A 19,285-nucleotide genomic window follows, 5' to 3' on the forward strand; every position below is an offset into this window, starting at 1 on the left:
TCTATGATTGATATAATTTTTGCCATCAGTAGTACAGATTTAATCAAATGATGATGCTTGTTTTTGTTTGTATCTTTCCATTAATTGCCTTCAAACTATCTGACCAAACAAATCCTTAGGAAGCTGCTTCCAGCTTCAAAAAATTATAAAATGCTCAAAAGTCAAACATGTAATTTGTCTTTTCATAACTGTTCATTAATTTTGTCATTGAGAAATATTCTTGGTAAAGAAGAAAACAACCTTAAAAATGCTGAGGAGGCAAAGCCATTTTCCAAACTGCTTCCTTTCAATGATCTCATACAGATTTTGAATTCAAGACAAATATTTTGACTAGAGCTATATTTGATGTTCATTTATATATTCGCAGTTCGCAAGAGACAAAATGAACAGACACTGTCAACAACTGTTTTAAGAAATTATGTCATGTGGTAGGGATTGGAGCAATTACTAGTTCTGATGGATTTCAATTTATTAGAATCCTCCATATTAGAGTTAAATAGAAGATTCTCTATTTATTTAGCAGTTATGAATTCCTAAAACATTTTACATATTAAAATTGTTCATAATGTGTTTGACAGTATGATTGGTATTGAAAATTTTTTATTAAATGTAACAATATTTTGATATTAATTTTAGAAGTCGTTACAATATACACAACTGTTTCACATTTTAATTAATTTAATTTATCTCACATAGAATAAAAGGTTTCAGAATGAATTGATATGTAAATGTGATGATGTAAGCACATAATAACAACAAACTAATAATATATTGAGAATATTTTCTGGTTTTCTGATAGTATGAAAATAGATGTGTTAGCAACTACACAGAGGAAATCAAAATATAGATATAAATAAATAACCAACTCGTCCAGCATGCTGTCATTCATGATTTGGAAAAGCCATATGCGTGGAGTCTCTTTAGGTCTGGCAGGCTCCCTTGTGGATTTAGGGGGTTTGGGGTAAGAGTAGATAAGTCTCCTGTGAGACCCACAAAAGTTGCTGGCTTTTGTGGGTTTTCACGGAGTTTAGATTTGTCAAAAATATCAAAATCCTTTGGGCTTGGAAAAAAGTTAAGGGCAAGGAAAAAAATAACCACATTTTCCTACCCAAAAGAAAAAAAATCCTTTTTTTGAAGAACATATTTTTCCAATAGTTAGGGTAATAGAGAAACCAGGATATTACATCAAACAAAAGCCTATACTAATTTGAACTGGATCCTCTACACTCATTGAATCTTATTTTGTGCTTTTAATTTTTATTTTGAATGCTTTGCACCCTAATGTTAGCAAGGTTTCACAAACCTCCCCACAACTGATATTGTTAATGAAAGTAAAATAAATTAGGTGTCTTTAAAACTCTCCTTTTCAATATTTCTCTCTTTTTCAATATTTTTTAGGATTGATGCTAATTTTTAATTTGAACTGAAAAGGGATGGTGTGCTAGCATATCATATTCGTATATTCAAAATTTAGCCACTCAATTGAAATACTAAAAACCCTTTACTTTACACAAAATTCCTGTTAAAATTTTGGAAGAACAAACACCACCCAAAAATGGGAATGGGATTTTGTTGAGTCAGCCTTCCACAAGTCAGATCTCCCCTTAGGTGCTGTGGGATTGTAGACAGACTAACTTGATCAGCACACATGCTTCACCTTAAGAAAATAACGATTCTTTACCGGTACAAATTGATTCAATTGGCAAGAATAGATCGTTTTTTCACAACAAATCGTATATTCGAATCTCGTTATCGATGTACGAACTGTGTTGGTGAGTGATTTATAAAAACCTCTATAAACAACCTATGATTTCAGAGGTATACCTTGATCCGTGAAAGTGATCGAAATAGAACCCACACAACTAGTTTCATACCCAAAAAAAAAAGCCTTAAGAAATTGGGCATAGGCTGCTCATGCTTCAAATTGAGGTGGTGAAGTGAATGATTGCATATGGAAACACTACAAGGTTATGCTTTTTCTGAATTAGTACAGCAATATACAAAATAAGAAAAAAATGCTAGAGAATAAAACTCTAGAGTTATTTCAGTCAAATTCTTAATTCACATGCCCATGTACTTTGACATACACACAAATATTTCCCAAATGAGTAACACACACTTTCAAGTACACACATCATCTCACACTCCAAATCCGTCTCAAACACACTTACATACATTCTTTAATCCACACCTTCAAACATAGCTCTCTATACGTCTCTGACTGACTGACACACAGAACACAAATTTTTTCCTCTCAAATACGCATTCTTTAACACATAAGCAAATACTCTCTCTCCAACATAGACTAAAAGACTTATTAATATAATAGAGTAATATTTAAGATTCTAATTTAGTATAAAACAAAATAAAACATTTCTATAAATTTATGCACTAATACACGTGGAATTAGATTATTTAAATTCAATACTTGAGTTTAATTGACTGTCGAAGAAGTGTGATTTTAAGTTTGTACCAAGTTAATATTAGCAGTTAATTTTCAATCTCTAGATCTCTTTTTTTTTAAAATTTTGGTATAATCAAGCTCTGGCTCAGCTAAACGTACAAATTTCTACATGCTGCAGTGCTCTCCTTTTTTGAGGTGGTACTCCATGAAAGTTCAGTCTTTTTTTTTTTTTTTTGGTCAAAATGTCCATAAAAGTTCAGTCTTACTCTTCAATTTAGACTTTATTAAACGTGTTAAAACCAAAACATACAACTAGATAGTATTCTTCTCAAGGAAAGGGAAAATAAAAAGCCAAACAAAATAACTATTCCTATTCGACGTCAATGCTCATCCTAAGTACCTATTTCGTCTTGTATTGAATAGGATCACATTCTTGTATAAATTATGCAACTTTCATTGATTAACATACTTTCAAAATTGGATGTATGCTTAAAAACTTTTAATATATGTAATAAAACAGTAATAAACAGAACATAGATCAATGACCCGATTTATTGCAAAATTTTAAGGGATCACAAGATTGCAGCCCATTTCTAGAAGCTCTTGAGGCCATTTATTATCAAAGGCTTATCAGCTTGCAGTACAGATCACAGTCCCATCAGCCCGAAAAAGCTTGCAACCTGGTTTGGCCAAGCAACAGTTGCACACTGGGCCAAGTTTCTTGTAAGGTGCAGGTGGGCAAGTCATATAAGCTACTTCTGCGTAGCAGAAGAATGGGCATACTTTTGCGCTTGCATGTTCCGGCTTCAATCCAAGTAGAATTGTTGCTGTTTCAATTCAAATCACAAGTATTAATTTAAGTTGTTAATTCCCGTTATTGCAAGAGTTATTTTCCGAGTACAAAGGCCAGTTAATATGAGCATCTGCTTTCTCGCATGGTGGAATTATGTATCTTACTGATTATACTTACATATGAACTTTTGTACTACTTTTTATTTGCAACTTCCAGTTCAACTGTGAAATGCATCATGCATGCCATGCTTTTGTGTTGAATTATAGCAAACTTAGAGGAAAGATTTAATGTCAAATGAAATTATGCACTTCACTTTAGCAGATGAAGTAGAAATTGATTTTGCAAACCGAAAAACAAAAACCATATTGTAGATAGCAAATAATTAATTGCGCCTTCATCTCAATCAACAAAATATATACCAAAGTATTAATCTCATGATATGATCATATGAATCAATAGTATATCACACATAAGATGATAGAACGTACCGCAAAGCAGGAGAGTGATTACTCCAACTTTTGTACCAGCCATGTCTTGGTGAATATGCAACAAAGGTGAGCAATGGTATTTATAGCACAGGGGGCCATAACCAACACTATATATAAACACATAAAAATAGTCAAGTCTTCCTCCGCATTAGAATAAGGTTTTGGAGTAGCTATGAATTGGTCAATTTGGTGCTACTTAAATTCAGCAAAACAACGTAGAACATGATAAATAGCTGGAAGTGGGATTTCGTGCTACTTAAAGGGTTTTCATATTTAGTGGGACTTTCATATTTTAATCAACAACCTGTCTAACGAAGGCACTCATTAAGATGTATTTCATGTATTATGGTTTTAAAAATATAAGATTAATTAAAAAAATATAAATGCAAGAAAATTAATTAGAAAAAGTGTATAAATGCAAGAGAGAGTAGCAATTGTTAGTGTGTCTATATACATGGTAAGTTAGATGAAATATAAGTGTATTAACGAGTACCCTATGGGCACTGTTAGAAAAACCATTCAATCAATAGTCGGCATGCATATAAAGTTAGTTCAAATTCATTTTTAAAACTTTTTTGGTCCCACTTTGATAGGTTTTGAATTTTTTTTTACATAGTTTAAGAAAAATTAGTTAACTTTATTGAAAAAATAAATCTAGCCTCTTGTCTTTCAAAAATACCCGAGAATGACTAGCCATTATACATTTACATTAATTACAACAACAATACTAATGAAAAGTCACACCATTTAAGGCATGAATCGGAGCAATTATTGAATAAAGTAAATTATATTCACTGATAATAAAATACATCAAATAAGAATATTTTAAAGAAGTTAAAAGTTAATTATATTTTTTAATTGGAAAGTGGACTATAATTTGGGATGATTGAAAAAAAAATGATACTATCAAAGTACGATGGGGGAGAATATGAAAGTTAGGCAGTACAGTTGAAATTAGGTGCAGTTTATTGAATTTCTTCCAAGATTAGATTGTACATTTTTTTTATATTTCATGTTCAGTTGGTGTATGTAAACAAATTTAGATGAGTTTATATTAAATTATGTAATAAGTACAATTACGACAATCTCACTTACCTGTCCCGATTGTAAATTGTCTTGAAATGTGGACATCACATTCAAAGTCCACCACAAGACTTCTTTTTTTTTTTTTTTTTTGTGAAGGAAGTCCACCGCAAGACTAAGTCAATAAATGTTTTTTTTTAAGGAAAAGACACTAAGTCAATAAATGTTAATCTATGAGCTTATCCATGCAGAAATATTTGACTTCTTGTATCTTGTTAGTATCGAAATGAATACAGTAAAACCAATGGACTAACATCGAGACGTGACAGCCGTCATAAGAAGTCAAGCTCTAGTGATGATAAAAATTGCAATGCATTCAATGTATTCTTTATGACTATAAATTTCGTTCACATGAGAAACCAAATTTATCATGAGGATACATCATGTGGGTGGATTTATCGTCCAAGTAGGGGTGTGCACGGATCGAATATCTGTCTTATTCATCATTTGGCTGATTCGATCCGTATTTTACGGGTCAGTCATTTTCTGATCCTTACGTGCCTCACATATCAATGGGTACTCGATTATAAGGTACCTGCTAAGATAGGATCAGGTTAACGGGTACCTGCCTCGCCCCGCCCCATTTATCATTTAATTTTTTTTAAAAAAATGATTTATACTAATTTATTTTTATATTTTACACATTCATCTAAGATTTAATAAAGATTTTTTCTCAAAAAAAGTCTCCTACCAAGAAACAAGCATGCAAAGAAAATACAAGATAAAGGAAAAAAATTAAAAGAATTCAACATCAATAAAAGTTTGAAATAAGTAGTATATTTTTTAAAATATATGTTCCACATTAATTAAATTCTTTTCTATAAAACATAAGATTATGACCTCTACAAATAAATTTTATAAATAAACTATTGTCTCTTATATTTGTAATACAATTTATTCAATAAATTGCTTTTTTTTTAAAGGGCAGGGGCGCGCGAACGCGGGCCCCCACTGCCACAAATTATGACGTTGGCTCTCCCACTCGGGGAGACCATAGACAGGCACCCCCTAGGCCCTAAGTGCAATGGAGGCCACCAACCTAAGCCATGAGCCTTCTTGATCGCCCATTGACCACATCTAGGTAAGTAGTTCAATGAATTACATATTTAGCTCTAAATTATTATTTTATAGTAAATGTATAAAAATAAATAAATATATATATATATATATATATATGTGTGTGTGTGTGTGTGTGTGTGTGTCGGGTTATTGGGGCTTCCAAGCACTTTGTTTAAGTCCTCAAGATCTTAAAGTTCTGTGTCGTTTAGAACATCCTGAGGCGTAAGGTTTTTTTTTTTTTCTTTTTTAATTGCCAAACTAAGGGCTAAGTTTGAGCCGAGGTATATTTTGTCAAAGTCTACGTTAATAATGACCTCCAGATAAAAAATCTTGTCATGATAACTCTTGAATGCCTTGATAGAGTAGATTTCATTACAATAATCAACTTTAGTAGTTTGAAATTGCTAATCACTCTATAGGTTTGAATTCATCATTTTGAATTATTCTTGGACTCAGAAGTCTTACTTGGAGTTAAATGTACTTTCCCTCCAGTCACAAGGGGATTTTCTAGTAGCTAGTTTGGGAGTTTAGGATAGAAAAGAAAAGAAAAGAAACCTTAAGTTATGAAAGAAAAGAAAGGATGGGAAAAGAAAAGGTGAGATGTTGATGTTGATGTTGTTTGGGAGTTTAGATAAGAAATGAAATGATTTGGGATATATATGTCAATAAAAATTTGTTCAATACCCATTTGAGGATAAAATGGACATTTTAAAAAATTTTGTTAGGCTTTCTCAACTTTCCTTTGCTTTCCGGCCACATTTGGGCAGAAAAGTATAACAACTATGGCAGCAACATACCATCCATCCAAATCCTTTGATTTCCTTTCTTTTCCATCTCTTAAAAAGTCCCAAATGATAGAAAGAAAGTTTTTGTTCTCCTTTCCTTTCTTTTCTTATCAAATCCGATCATCCAAACTAGCTTCAATTCTCTTTACACAGAAATTGAGGCGGCTAACGAGCGGATTGCTGAATTATTGTGCTCTTCCCTACTAAGTAGGCAAATGAAGTTCTTCAGAAACAGTTTTGAATTTGAAGGCAAAGCTTATGGCTACACCAAAAAAAAAAAAAAAAGAGGCAATTTATTGCTCTAATAGTCAGACATTTTGTTCTAATTTTGTTTTAAATGATTCATTTCGTCGTTGAGGACAAGTTATTCTAGCAAAGAAGAAATTTCCTAAATCTGAAGAGTTATGTTGACACATTTAAGTAGTAAGAGTTACTAGATCTAGGATTTCTTAGATCTTGTCAGGTCTCATGTATTGCACTAAGATCTTGTCAGATCTTGTCAGGTTGACACAATTTATTAATAAATCTTGGAGAAAACAAGTATTGCGCTAAGAAGCATATACAGGTGATTTTGGTGCTCTACATGTTTTATCTTTCTTAGATCTTGCGGCTATACAGCTGACTTGATTGTACATCTCCCATTTTTAGGAAAGTTATTTTTCTAGTAAAATGGCCAATGAATGTAAGTATAAATGCTTAATGAATAATAATGCAATTTACGTGTATGCTATAGTTATTAACCCGTGTTTTTTTTTCTTTGAAATATACCCATACAATTCTTATCACTAGTGACTGATAATCTATGGAATTAAATTAAGCACCCAAAGTAGGCTAGCCTATACTCTCTCTACCCACTCGTTCTCTCTGCCTTTTCTCTGCTCTCAACATTCTCTCCAGTATTTTTCCTCTATAATAAGGAGATATTGGCCTTAGGTAAGGTCTCCCTCCAACTTCCTCTATTTTTATTTTATATTTAATAAAGTCTCTCTTCGAATATTTTAGTGAGAGTTTTCTCTCTCTTTGTTTTTACTGGTGAGAGTTTTCTTCTCTCACAAACTATCCTAGTGAGAGTTTTGCTTAGTTTTTTTGTTATTTTTTTTCAGATCTATATGTAATCACTTATCGAGAGTGTCAAAAATTAATTACTGAATTTTCAAAACTTGAAGTAGTGGGAATCCAGATCGAATCCACATAGAACAGTTAAAGCTTTCAATTTCTTTTGTTAAAATAATAAAAATTGAATTGGGATCATTGTAACGATATCTAGAACTAAAACAATAATAATAAAAACAAAAGATAAATATAATAAACAACAAACGAAATCAAGACATGAAGATCTTTATTCCAATTGATCATCAGCTCTTAAAGACTCAAATTTAATCAATTATTTGGCTTAAATTATCCTAGATGCCAGTAATAATTCATAGATTCTTTAAATTCAATAATCAGGATGACGCACTCAAATTGTATTCTTGTTATTGGACAATTTAGGTATTCATGTAATCCTGATTACTCTAATAACAACATTAAGAATCAAGAATCAGCCAAAGGTGACAATAACCTGTGGACGCAGTTATTCAACAACACCATAACTCCCCCTAAGGGCTCACAAAAGGGGGCAATCAATTGTTAACCATATTTTTCATATAGAAATACCAACATAAGACAATTACGAATTAAAATTAGTATTTTGGCACAAAAAATACATATAGAAAAACTAATTAGTCACTTAATCCACCATGCATGCATCAACATAGAATAAAATTAAAGAATCATGGATAGTAAATTAAAGATTGAAAGATCAAACCCAATTTCACAATCGGTGTAATAAAGACTTCAATCCTTGGTTTGAATAGAAAATTAGTTAGATATTGCCCTCAACAGAGAAATAGAGATGTTCACAGTCAAACTCTAGTTCTACTTATTCTAATCTATTCATAAGAATGTAGAATATGAGAAAGTAATGGCCTTAGGCCATTCTCCCTGTTGGCTCTCCTCTAGAGTCGATCAAAACCTTCTATTTATAGTGCTCGGAGGTAGAGTTTTTTATTTATAATTGAATATATGCATTAAAACTCAGAAAACATGTGTCTGTACAATATCAGGTCTTAAGTCGAGTTGTAAGACGGACGCCCATCATTGCTTAAACTTCCTATTTGACTGCAATCAGTTTCAAACTCGAGCGGGCCTTGTGTTTGGCCTCATTATAGCACCCATTAGCTGCTGCCTTTGTGAACTTAGCATTTTTCTTTCAAATTGAGCTCATTTTGCATCATTTTCACTTTTAAGTGCTTTTTGAACCTTTTCAATCATAAAACGTATCTTAAGTAGCACTTCTAAAGATAAAATATGCGTAAAATAATAGTGATAGAAGAACATAAAAACATGACATTTAGGAATCATCAATATTTTAGATCTGAAATTTAATAGACCTTCTCGTCAGATTTCAGCATTAATTTTGAACTTGAACAAATTGGATAGCAGATTTGAAAGAGTAGACTTGCATAGATTTTTATGGCGCAACTTGTGTAATTGGTCATATTTGATAGTTTGTGACTCATAATGTAATCTCTCTTATTTTATAGCTCTATTAAATTTAATGATTTTTCAAATCAGATATATTTGTGATATGGTCTATGTATTTTCTGCCATTAGTACAACTTTCTTTGTTAAGGAAATCATATTGGATGATTTTCAACTTGTATATTAATAATATTGCTTTCTATTTTATTAAAAGATAAAGTGAATGATAATCTATTAGAAGTTTCAAGTTTCAAAGCTGTTAAATGCCTGAAGTTTTTAATTATTCAGTACAAAAGTAGTTATTTATGCATTTAATCATTTGTAAACAATTTAGTTGGGATAAATTTGAAATCTTTTAAAAACTATAGATTTTCAGGGGATAGTGGTAGCATGTGCCTCCATTGTAGATCCGTTCGTCTTACAAAAAGTCATTATTTTACACATATTAACAAGGAAATTTGCCAAATTGGTCCCTAACATTTACCAAAAACACTTTTTTAGTCCTTAACATATAAAATCAGCCAAAATGATCCTTCACATTTAAATTATGACCCAATTTGGTTGTATTGCTCGTTTTTGCTCATTTCTCCGGCTAAAAATAGCACGCCCCCTCACGTGGTTATATTTTTAGGGGCAAAACCGGAAAACACATTTCATTACCAGTTGAAGGTAAAAGGATAGGGGATCACCACCAAAATACACATTTCACCTTTGGCCCTCAAATTACAGTTTGAAGAAACCCTAATTGCATCCCCAAATTAACAAGCATAACTTGGAAATGTACTGTCGATGATGACGACGACAAACCTGTAGGGTGTGATTGAGAAAAGATTGAAGGTTTAGCCAGAAATTTGTGAAGAAAATTAAGAGGGCATGTACACACACACACACACAAACACAAACAAGATGCAATGACGATTCTGACCTTTCACAAAAAGCGGTAGCTGGAATCCATCGCCATTCGGAAACCATCCCTGTGGAAGTAGAAAACCAGCTCCAGTCGCCAGCCCAGCAAAAGGGGGGTTGCAGAATCTGGAACAGGACTGGACATAAATCGTGACGGTGCTTGTTTTGTGAGGTAGGGGGCATGGAGTGGGAGGCAGACCAGAAAGAATTGAAAGAAGCCGGAGCGGAGTTGCTGCCGGACGGGCAGGTTGGACTTCGGATACATGGATGGGAGATCGAGTCTTCCAAAGCTTCCATCCTCAAATCCCTCCAGCGCCAAGAGTAACTACCTCTCTCTATCTCTTCTTCCCCTTCCCCCAACCAACAAAAAATCAGATGCCTCACCCTCCCCCCCTCCCCAAGTATTACAACTATTTTGTAAGTATCTGATTGCAGGTTTCCAAGAAGTCACAATGATGGATTCCTTTCCACAAAGATATTGCTCGTTTGGATCCATTTTACTCTTCAAAGGTCAGCTTCTTCTTCCCAATTTCTTGCTACTGTATTTTCCCTCTTCAATTTCATGGGTTAGTGAGGTGATTAGATGAAGGAAAGATGGCTTCTTTCGACCGGTAATGAAATGTGTTTTCCGGTTTTGCCCCTAAAAATATGACCACGTGAGGGGGGCGTGCTATTTTTAGCCGGAGAAATGAGCAAAAACGAGCAATAGGACCAAATTGGGTCATAATTTAAATGTGAAGGATCATTTTGGCTGATTTTATATGTTAAGGACTAAAAAAGTGTTTTTGGTAAATGTTAGGGACCAATTTGGCAACTTTCCCTATTAACAATCATCTTTAAGGGCTTGGTGAACAATATGCATTTCATATTCTATACTAGGAGAGGAGAGCTTGCACATCACGCTGAAGTTTGGTACCTGTGGTTTAAGAAAGTTTGTAGTTTTTATTTTGTATAATAGTATTGAAGTGTCTTTTATAATAAGAAAAAGAGAGCTATTATGAGATTAAGTGTAACTGTATATTAAACTGTATAAAAATGAAAGATTAGATAAACGCAGAATTTATAAGTTTCCTTCACAGTGTCTCTCATATTTGCATGAAACTAAAGTACTAGTATGTTAGATGTAGCTTTTCTTGCAAATAGTAGTAGTCTGTTATAGTAGTGTCTTTCCTTGTGCTATCTCTATTATCTTGTAGATAGGTTGAAAACTGCAAAATTTTTGAATATATTATTAGAAGCTATTTCTGAGTGTAATAGTTCCTCTTAAATATTTGTAATTTTTGTAATACTTACTCTGGTAGGATGCTTGCATGGGGGCAAGAGCAATGTCAGTTATTTGTTGGTTCTCATTGTTGTCATATTCACACCAAAGAGTTAAGGCCATTGGTTGACAGCTGTGTAATATAGTGAGAATATATTTATAGGCCATTTTTATTAATTGGATAGGTATTAGTCGTATCGTTGATCAATAATGATGACTTGTCTGGTATGTGGATTTGCTATTGTAGACTGTGGTTGAATGTGAGTAGCAATTGCAGGAAGGTTTGAACATACGAATCTTTTGATAGTATTATTTAAGAGGCATATTTACTTCATTTGAAATTTGGATCAAAGTTCATAAATCCAACCTTCAACACTTAATAGAATTTTGGATCATACCTATTTTATAATTTCTGTTAAGGTGGGAGATGGAGACGTGAAATGAGTGGCCTGTCAATTTCTTACAATTTTTTGACAGCATATGTGGTGTTAATAATCCATGAATATTCATTTTTTTGTTTTTGGGATGGAGCTTGTGGTCAAAATGGGTTGAACTTTTGCATTAGAGATGTAGCATTTTTTATGGGTGACAAAAAATTGTTGAAAAATTCCAAATATGTATCATAAATTAGTGCTTCAACCTTTTATCCTTGTACAATGAAAATATATTAGAAGAAAATGTTAGGTAGAAAATTTGACCAGACAACTCATTGGTTAAACCTTTCTCAATTAACACATAACATTTATTACATATAATAAAAATAAATAAGTTTTCTATGGTATAATCACATATTCCTTAATAATATTACATGAATTTAAAAAATTATGGATAAATCCATAAATAAAGCAAATGAAGAAAGAGTTAATTAAAAAATCAAAATATAATCTAATCTATTTTAGCTATAAAGCAAATTGATGTAATTTTTGTGATTTTTCCTAATTGTTAGAAACATACATTACAAATTGTCACAAATTCAAGTTAGTTACTTGTATAAATTAAGATCTTTTTGTCATTGCATCGGAATTTGTTTTTTCTTAAAACTAATATAAAGCATTTGCTTGAAAATGAGAAACAAGGAATAAGCACATAAATATATAAGTTGAAATGATACATGTCAACAATTGTGCAAATAGTGATCGAAGTAGGAGTAAGACACGATAGAGTTTATTTCATATGGTTGAGATTTTTTAATATTACCTGACTATAAACGAAGAGCAATTTTTTATAGCATTTCCATCTTCTAGGTTTTGTGGTTTTTGTTTTTCAATCACTTGAATAATAGTGCACCAATTGCAAATAAGACATTGCATTTTTGACAACTCAATTAAGTCTCTAGTTATTTTCTTCGTTTGAACAAAGCTAATAATAGTTATGTTAGGACTAAAGAAATAGTAAATTTGAAGTTTGGAGCAAAACTTAATTAACTAGATATTTGCATTTGAAGTCTAGAAATCGTGAAGGTAAAGGAAGAATAAATACTCACCTTAATTAGAATTAAAAGTCATATGTAGAAATTACGCACTTGAATTTTATCATGTCAATGGTTGGTTATTGGAGTGAAAGGAATGGAAGAAAAGAGGAGGCTGCAAAGAAACAAGTTCTGATAATGAAAGGAAACGTTTTAGAGGAACTGATTAGAAAAGAATAACATTCCATTTGATAAACCCATAACTTTCCTAATGATTTCTATTAATTATATATTAACATCTCTCTTGTTCATAAATATGCTATACACTTATGTTTTGTGAAATAGAAGGACATAGATTGATGAGGATATCAACAAAGAAAAAAAAAAGGAAAAAAGCGTAGAAGAAACAAAGACCAATGGAGAATTGAGACAATTTAGATCATTACAGCAGCACAAAGGTTGTTATGACTTGTACCCATGCTATAAAGACAACTACAATAACCACACATTTCAAAAATTTACAAAATAAAAGGCCATTTTTGGAAGTACAAGAAAACAAACTCTATCATAAATTATATTCTTTGCTATAATTACACTCTAAACAACCTCACAGTTCCAAAATGCCTTCACCCTTGCAATTAAAATTCAAAATCCCCTTTGACCTAAATTCATTCTTATATAATATAAGGAAGGATTCTAACTATCTACTTTTCTTTAGTAACATAATCTAAAAAATGGCTTGAAATTTAACATTTTTTCCATATTTAATCGAAAAGCACATGAAATAATTAACTCCCAAATGGAACACAAGCTTGCAGCCAGTTTGAAGGGGTTCTTGTGTACCTGGATTATGGAAGGCTTATTAGGTTGCAGTACAAATCAAAGTCCCATCAGCCTGATAAAGCTGCCAGTGAGGGTTTTGCCAAGCAACAGTTGCACACGGGACGGAATTTCTTGTGACGTGCAGGTGGACGAATCATGTCAGCTGCTTTGAAGCAGAAACGCGGGCATACATTTACACTTGCATGTTCCGGCTTTTATCCCAGTGGAATTGTTGAAGTTTCTATTCAAATCACACCAGCGGCGGAGTTAGAAAGAATTTTTAGTACAGGCAAAAGTAACACTACAATTTTTTACTTATTCTTTTTCTAATTTTTTAAGCAAAAAAAAAATATTAACCAACGAGTACAAATGGTGCATATATTCCATAAAAAAAAATAAAAAGACAAACTCAAATTATTAATGTAATAATAATTTTATTTCAAAAACAAACTAAACTATTTACAATTGCTCACGACGAGTTTTCATATTTTGATAACGGTTTACAATCTTCTCATTTTGAACTTCACGAAGTATATTTTTCTCAATGTAAGTAACTAAATAATCATTCATCCAAGTGTCTCCCATTCTATTTCGTAACTGATTCTTCAATATATTCATAGTTGAAAAACCCTTTCTATTGTAGCTGTAGCAACAGACAAAATCAAAACCAACTTTAAGAGCATACAAACCAATGGATACACAATATCTCTCTTAGTCTCCACCAACTTTTGAGCTAGATCACAGATTTTTCTTAAATCTAGAAATTCCTTAGCTGATTTCAAGTCATTAATATAAGTATCCAATTCAATGCCAAGTGCAAGAATATCCAACTTAGAAAACTGACAAGGATAATGTTCTGCAAAACGAATCAACTTTTTCTTATCAAATGCTGCAAAGGAATCACTTGAGTTCAAGCACGCCATGCAAAGAAGCAACTCCATATTGATTTCATTGAAACGATTGTTCAGTTCTTGGAGTTGTAAATCTATCACAGCACAAAATAGCTTGACTTGATAGTGGCGAAGGTTTGTAATTTGCTAAACTTTTCTTCCAGATCTCCCACTAGCAATGAATATTTCATCCATTTTCAGAATAATGATCTCATGTTTTTCACAAAACAAACAAACTTCATCAAATAAAAAATCCCATCCATGTTCCCTAGTAGCTTGTAATTGTTGCTTGGAAACTTTGATTAGACCCATAGCATTCACAATATCTTGATCCTTCCTTTGTAATGCTTCAGATAGTGTGTTCGTTATTCCCATGATTTTCTTCATCAAGTTTAAAATAAATGCAAATTCAAAAGATTGCAAAGAATTAAGAAGTGCATATGCTTGACCTCTTTGCTCCACAAGACCATCATTTTCAAGTATCAAAAGAACATCTATTACAAAATCATACATAAGAATCAACTTTAACAACGAGCCAAAATGTGAACCCCAACGTGTATCACAAACTCTTTGAAGGCTAGTTTCTTGATTTAAGCCCCAACTACTCACAAGTTACAACAGAAATTGCCTCCAAAATATAAGAATCTAGGTATGTTTACTGTTCCTTGCAAAATATGAAATGTTAAGGTCAAAAAAGCATTGATAGATTTAGGAGATGCAATAAATATCATGCCTCGTTCCATTTATAATTCTTTGAATCTTGGACCCTTAAAAGAAATGAGTGTTATTATGGAACTTGCTGGTAGGTCTAATGCATATCTTGATGGGTTGTTGGAGGACATTCTAGTTCAAGTTGATAAATTGATTTTTCCTGTAGATTTCTATATGTTAGATATGGATGATGTTTTTTCTGTTTCACCCCCAATTTTGTTGGGTAGGCCATTTTTAATGACATCTAAAATAAAAATTGATGTTTATTCAGGGACCTTGACAATGGAATTTGATGGTGAAATAATAAAATTCAATATCTGTGATGCCATGAAATGTTCTAGGGAGGCACATTTTGTTTTTGTTATAGATGCAATCGACCCTTTCATGTAGCAAAAGTTTGAATTAAATAGTAGATACACATTGAAGGCTGTAATCAATCGCAATTTGGATTCACAAGAAATGTCAAGAGCTGCAAAGAAATTTGATTTACACCCAGATTGATCACGTGGTATTGTCCAGCCAAAGAAGTTAAAGAAAGGCGCTACTGGGGAGGCAATCCAAGAGTTTTAATTTTTAGTCATTTTGTGTTTTTTATTTCATATTTTTTGTGTTAAAGTTATGTTTATTTCGTTTCTTCTTGACAAAAGGCTTTTTGTTGTAGGCTGTGGACGTGCTCATGAAGTTTTCGTTTTGATTGGGTGAAAATTCCTTGGGCAGAAGACTTTCTGTTATAAAACGTGCCCACATTTTGTGTCTAGTTTCAGATTTTAAATAAAACGTGCCCATGCCTTATGTCAAATGTAAATTGGTGCTTTTAAGGATTGATGGACAGAAGACTATTTCTTATGCAGCATGCCCACGCCTTACAACAAAACCTCTAATACTGCGATCCCAAGTTGAAATTCACTACATGCTTCGTCTGCATCGATGTTTAAAGGAACTTATTCCCTCCCGAATTTTTAGCTCAATAATCAGGGAAGTCCTCTTCTTCTTCTTTTTGCACTTAAGTTCATCCATTGAGGATAATGTCTGATTTAGGTGTGAGGGAGGGGATCTATCAAATGAAAATTAATGAACATTTGTCATGAAAATTTTTCAAATCTAGTTTGGACATTCTTTTGTGTTTTACAAACGAGGTCAAGATGCAAATATGAATAGTATAATGTTATTAGCCTGAGTATGTTATTTTCTTTCAATTGATTTGAATGATAGATGTGTTAGATTTGACATAATTTTAACCACTTTGTGAGCTTTTGAGCCTAATGAGCAATGCATTATAGTGTGCTCTATTTTCTTTTGTTGAGTGATATTACACATGGTTTGACATTCTAGAACTTGCTTTGTTATGCATGTTGAGACCACGCTTGAATTTGATGCATTAAAATGATGAGGGCAATTAGGTTTAACCCTTTTGACTTTCTAAATGCCTTCCCTAATTCTGTTTACCCTTAGTTAACCATGTTTGAGCCTTACCCTTTTCTTTGTTTAATAGTCAAATTTGTTACCTTAAACCTTTTCATTTGAACCATATATTGAATGAATACCTTAATATTCTTGCATGAGAATTTCAAGTGTGTTCCAAAAGTACGTTTATAGTTAGCAAGTGTGTTAGTTTTGTCTTGTGAAAAAGGGAAAAAAATAAAAAAATAAAAGAAATGAAAAAATACAAAAAAGAAAAAAAAAATTGGATAAAAAAGAAGAAAAAATTGAAAGAAAAAAGAAAAAGAATTTGTTATAAAGTGCACTTGTGTTGTTTTATGGTAGTTGGGCTAATGCCTAAATTGCGCTTGCACTTGCTAAATTTGGGAAAGTTATTGACATGCCTTGAAGCTAACTGTACACGTGAATGAAAAAGGAGTTTGGCTCCATGTAAAGTATTATTGGTATTTCCTTTGATATATTTACACCTCAAAATTTCCCTTTAATCCAACCCTTAATCGTAGCCCCATTACAATCCTTATAAAGACCCTTAGATTTTTGCATTAAATTCATTTTAAGTGGTGGAAATATGATATATTAGCAAGCTTATGGTAATGTCATATCATGGAGTCGATTTGAGTGCTAAATGTCCCTTAAACACTTGAGTGCAGAGTGTATACACTATTATCCGTGTGAGGGCTGTTGAATCTTGTGCATCCTGATTTTGATAAAATTGTTGAGAAGACATGATACTTGTGTTAGTATGCATTGTGCTATGAAATATTTGCCATCTTGATTGTGATTCTTGGGTAGTGAATGCTTGAGGGCAAGTATTGTCTAGGTGTGGGGGAATTTGTTAGATGGCTATTTGTGCACATAATTTGTAAATAATTTCCCCTTTATTTTGCTAAAATATGGTGTTAACTGATAGATTTTACTCATATTTGATTTTTGGTGTTGTTTCTAGGAATTTGTGCTGAAAAGAGAATAAAAGGTGTGTTAAATATGAAATTTTCAAAAGACTACATTCTATAAGATATGGGCATGCGATTTGACCAAATGAAAGACGGAACCCACGACCCACGGGATTGCACTTGTCGTGTCCTTGTTGCTACATTAGCCGCAAATTGGAAGTTCTGATCAATTGTGGAGTGATGCATTCCATTTGGAAAGTAATTAGGCTATTGAATTTTTATTACTTTATTAGTTTAAGTAGGAATAAGGCTAGAAAAGGAAGTCTTTTTCTTTTAGGAGACATTTTCCGTGGTCCATTGTGATTAAACTAGTCTCGTAGGAATATAAGAAAGGGGGAAGCCTTCGGCCAAGGGCTGTGATTCCTTTTCTTCTTTTTCTCTTCAAAAATAATAAACCCTAATTTAGTTTTGGCCACGAATTCACCATGAGGAGAGGCTAGTTTCTTTTCTAGTTGAAAGATAATTGAAATTTTGGTTCAGCAATACTGTGAGATCTAATTCGATTAATTTGTTTCATTTATTTATGAGTATTTATATATTCTCTGTTCATTCATGATTATGATTATTTTCTACAGTTAAATACTTGATCAATATTTAATTGTCGAAATAGTATATTGCCATCTAAAATATCAAATCCGTAATTGTTTGATGGTTTTAGTATCTGTGGCGCGTGATATAATTTGATTGTAGAAAAAACTTTCGAATTTATGTCACGGGAATATATAATCTAATTTAAATGAACCGAGCTTGTGTGTTTGTTGGTTCGAATTGGGAGCTTCTGTAATTATTAATGCTGGCAATAGGTTAAATCCTAAGAGCTTGTTTAGGGTTCCTTAATTGGCAAGAGAAATAGCCCCAGAGCTTGTTGTGGTTATCGAAACAGTAAGGAGAGATATGTTGTCAGAGCTAGTTGACAATCATAACCAATTTATTTATGAATAATTGATTTTACCTTTGCATCGATAATCAGTAATGAACCAAAGTGGAGATTAGACCTTTGACTAGAGTGTTGCCTTTTCTTGGTTTCGTTTTATTTAATTTTGTACTATTGCCTTCATTTTTATTCAAGTGAGTTATTTAGTTAATTTTCATAATCCCTTTTTTTATTTATTTTCTTTATAAAGAAATAAATTACCTAGTCCTTGTGGATATGACCCTACTCACCGCTATACTCGAATTCATATTATTAGAGTAGGATTTTTTTTTTGTTAATTTGACATGCCAACAAATTTTGGCGCCATTGTCAGGGACTGGTGCCTTATTGATTTACTTTCTTTGATTTTTTATTTTTATTTTATTTTTATTCTGTTGCTAGTTTATGCCTTGATCTTCTCGTATAGGTGAATTGCAATTCGATCCTGAGATAGAGAAGACAGCACGTAGACTGAAAAAGAAAACTAAGCAACAAGCAAGGCCGTTAGTTTCATCCCCTGGGTTAAAATTGGCATCTGATTTAGTTGAATTTTCTAGTGAATCCGAAGAGGAGATTGAAGTCATGACAAACAAGAGAACCTTGAGCTACACCAGATTTAAATCAGCAACCTTTTTGCATAATATATCCTTCTTTAGAAGTACCATTTGAATTGAAATCTGGATTAATTTATTTACTTCCTTCTTTTCGTGAACTTGCAGGTGAAGATCCTCACAAGCACCTCAAGGAATTTTATGTGGTATGCTCGACCATGAAGCCCCAAGGAGTCACTGAGGAGCAAATAAAATTAAGAGCCTTTCCATTTTCTTTAGCTGATAAAGCTAAGGA

General features: G+C 32.5%; 1 long non-coding RNA gene and 1 other non-coding gene across 2 annotated transcripts; both read right to left on the reverse strand.

Moving 5' to 3' along the window:
- Nucleotides 1-2,938: 2,938 nt before the first annotated feature.
- On the reverse strand, nucleotides 2,939-3,821 carry LOC113714856 (uncharacterized). The gene is made up of 2 exons (XR_003453790.2): nucleotides 3,686-3,821; nucleotides 2,939-3,231 (listed from the first exon to the last, which is right to left on the reverse strand). It is a non-coding gene; the product is annotated as an uncharacterized lncRNA (long non-coding RNA).
- Nucleotides 3,822-5,693: 1,872 nt separating this feature from the next.
- LOC113715276 (U1 spliceosomal RNA) lies at nucleotides 5,694-5,857 on the reverse strand. The gene has a single exon (XR_003453912.2). It is a non-coding gene; the product is annotated as a U1 spliceosomal RNA (small nuclear RNA).
- Between the last annotated feature and the right edge of the window lie 13,428 nt (nucleotides 5,858-19,285).

Source organism: Coffea arabica, chromosome 10c (assembly GCF_036785885.1).
Source record: "Coffea arabica cultivar ET-39 chromosome 10c, Coffea Arabica ET-39 HiFi, whole genome shotgun sequence".
Taxonomy (NCBI): domain Eukaryota; kingdom Viridiplantae; phylum Streptophyta; class Magnoliopsida; order Gentianales; family Rubiaceae; genus Coffea; species Coffea arabica.